This window comes from Gambusia affinis, linkage group LG03 (assembly GCF_019740435.1).
Source record: "Gambusia affinis linkage group LG03, SWU_Gaff_1.0, whole genome shotgun sequence".
NCBI lineage: Eukaryota > Metazoa > Chordata > Actinopteri > Cyprinodontiformes > Poeciliidae > Gambusia > Gambusia affinis.
Window position 1 is genome coordinate 22,044,420 of NC_057870.1, and position 3,221 is coordinate 22,047,640.

At 38.9% G+C, this 3,221-nt stretch overlaps 1 long non-coding RNA gene across 1 annotated transcript; it reads right to left on the reverse strand.

Moving 5' to 3' along the window:
• Window positions 1-393: 393 nt before the first annotated feature.
• On the reverse strand, window positions 394-3,008 carry LOC122827888. Its single transcript, XR_006370135.1, has 3 exons — window positions 2,940-3,008; window positions 2,722-2,805; window positions 394-450 (listed from the first exon to the last, which is right to left on the reverse strand). It is a non-coding gene; the product is annotated as an uncharacterized LOC122827888 (long non-coding RNA).
• Between the last annotated feature and the right edge of the window lie 213 nt (window positions 3,009-3,221).

The window sequence follows — 3,221 nt, forward strand, 5'->3', positions numbered from 1 at the left end:
GGGAGTGGAACTTGCTCAAGATGATTCTAAGGGATATTTACAGCTAAAGAAACAGATGTGTATGAATTTTAGTACAGCATTTGTTCCCAGGCCAGGGCAGATTCCCTCATTGCTGCCCCTACTCACTGATTCTGCTTCTTGTCTTCACAGACAGGATGTCAGGTGCTGTGGAGAGGGACTGGTTAAAAATCTTCAGGTTCTCTTCTTTGCTTTTTGCCGATGATATGGTTCTGCAGGCATCTTTAAACCATGGCTTTCAATGTGCACTGGAGCACTTTGCTTCCAAGTGTGAAGCAGTAAAAATAAGAAGTCAGGTCTTCTGCGCCTGAAGGCATGGACCTCAACCAATAACAGATGAACCTTCAGGGTTCAGTTTTTGTTGCTGATGGTAGACTGGAGTGGAGGATTGGAGTCTCATCAGCAGGGATTTACAAGTAGTGCCAATCTGTTCTGGTGAAGAAAGAGCTTAATCAGCTGGTCCATCTATGTTCCAACCCTCACTTAATATTATAAAATAAATATCATGACAAAAAGAACCAGATCTTGGAAACAAGTAATTAAAATGAGCTTATTCTGCAGAATGTAGGGTGACCAAACGTCCATATTTCCCGGGACATATCCGTATTTCTTTCTCATTACAACGTGTCGTGGTTCCCCCCCCTCCCCGGTCCAACGTGTCGTGGAAATGGTCCCTCCCACCCCCGCTGAAAGGTGTCCCGGTTTTCCCAAATGAAAATATGGTCACCCTAGCAGAATGGCCTAACTCAAGCCTAAAGGATCTATCTGGGTGAGGCGCTTCATCATTCAGGAGGAGCTAATAATTAGAAAATCTAAAGAGTGTTCATGTTTTAATAATTTGTGTTTTGTTTCCATAATGGTCAAAAGCAGCACATTTTTATGGTATTGTATCATGTTAATTTTCCTTCAGCCCATTTCTACAGAAATGTATTAATGCAACTTGTGTTCTCAGTATCACATTGCTTCAAATTTCAGATCGTTACATGCCATATTGCTGTCGCTGTTTGTTTGTCTGGCATAATTAGATCTTAGTTATAAATTACCTAACTTAACAAGCCAGATCAGTTCAGTTTGTATTTGATTTTCATTTCTTTTTTCACTTTTTCTTTGCTGTTCATGCCTGGTCTTACGCCAATTATGTTTTCCATTTATTGAAAGAAGCATTTGCTGAGGATATTAATTACAAACTGAATAGAATAAAAAAGTTTGACAATTTTAAATGATAAAACAAGCAATTATGACATTGTTTCTGTTCAATGTTTCTCTATTTTCTTATTGAGTTTCAAAATCACTTACGCCACATTTGTCATATTATGGACAAATGAATGGATCAATGGGTTATAAGAAAATAAATAAGTTGTACAAATTTTAATATTTGTTCATATTTTTTTATTATTAATGTTCTCCAGTTATCCCCAGGAGTCCAAACACGTTCACGTTAGTCTGTTTTGTGTCTTTAAAATGCTCTCAGGTGTGGATTTATATGCATCAGTTGTTGTTTTTCAGTGGATCCTGTGATGACTGCTGTGATAGTTTCCAAAAATCCCCTCAAAATAATATTTATCTTAAGCCAGAGACGTCAGACCTGCCAGTTTGTCTCCTTTAAGTCTTAAAGTGTTAAAAAACAATATGCAAAAATATGCAAATGTGAACACAGAGTGTCTCCTCAAAACAAACATCCTTTTCGTTTTTCTCTTTGTGCCTGTTATCATACCTGCATTGATCTATGTTGTGTATTTGATGTCACTTTTTGGGTATTCAGTATTTCATAAGAATATTTGGTGAAGTCGTTGTTCTGACTGGGAAAGGCAGAGCTTGAGTTCAACATCCAAAATGGCTTCCCCACACACCGAACATTAGCCACTTCTGACCACATTTGATGATATGCATCTTATTAAACTACTACTCTATCAGTGAACATGCTCCTTTCACGTTCAAATCCATAACCAGGTGAGAAACAGTTTGTTATTTGCTGGTGTAGTTAATAGTAGCTTCCACCACAACAATGATCAAATCCCTCATGTTCTTGTGTTTTCTAACTTGCAACTAGAACTCTGAGTGTGATGTCATTCCCAGCTCTGAGCATCAGCCTGCGGAAGAAATCAAATGCAGCATTAGTACGCCCCACAGTGTGAGATTGCAAGTTTTCTTGTGTTCCCCAATTTAAACAATAACTGACTAAAAATGTTCATTGACAGGTTAGAGCTATTGTCACATTCTTCAAATTGATCTCAAAACCCATCAGCTTTTTAAATGTAATCTCAAACGAGTACAACCTGGTGATCAAACACTCACTTATCAGCCCTGGCCTAATGTTCCTTCATCCCTGGTCTTAGAACAACAAGCCAACAAGCTGAACACCGAGCCATCTTGTATGTAAGCAAATAAACACATATCTGCGCACATTTAAAGATGTTCCACTACAGCATCTGTCCACTTAATAGAAACATCTTTTAAGTGGTTGTAGTTAGTTGTTCTTTTATCTAATTCAGTCCTTTGAGAAAATGTGTGTCTGCGTTTATGCATCAGAGTGTCTTCTCCACATTAGTCAGGTCAACGGGAAGGCATTAATATTCATGAAATTACAAGTTATAATGTGTGTGCCACATCTTTAAGTGGCAGGACATGTGCTTGTTGAATGGGATGCACACTAGTGGCTAGAATAGAGAGCAGACAGAAAGAGAGAGAGAGATAAGGACTGACCTTCAGTGAATCACTTCCCTCTCTGGACAGACTTGTAGGGAGGAATCATGCGCGGCCAACTGTTCTTACAGAGAAAAGAGGAAACTGGAAAAAACAAGCAGAGCCTGAGAGAAGAGGTGCAGCATATGCAAGGAAAAAAAGCTGCGGGGGGTGGGGGGAGTAAAGGGTGCTAAGATTGAAAGAAGACAAAAGTATCATGTTGTGTAATGGAACCAAACCAGATAGATTTGGGCTAGGGTGGGAGGACAACAGGGCAAGGAAATCTCTGGAACTGGCATCAACACAAGCAGTACCTAGGCACAAATCCCAGATATTATTTAAATGTTTTGAATGCAGAACTTCTGTCTTTAGCATCAACATGATATGGAGTTCAAAGAAGCTCATTAGTTCTGTGACTTCAAAAGCTAATTATATATTAAAATGAAGCAAACATTGATGGGCTCTGCAGCCAGCATAAACATTTTTCTTGAGAACACAGTCCCTGAATGTCGTCAGTAACA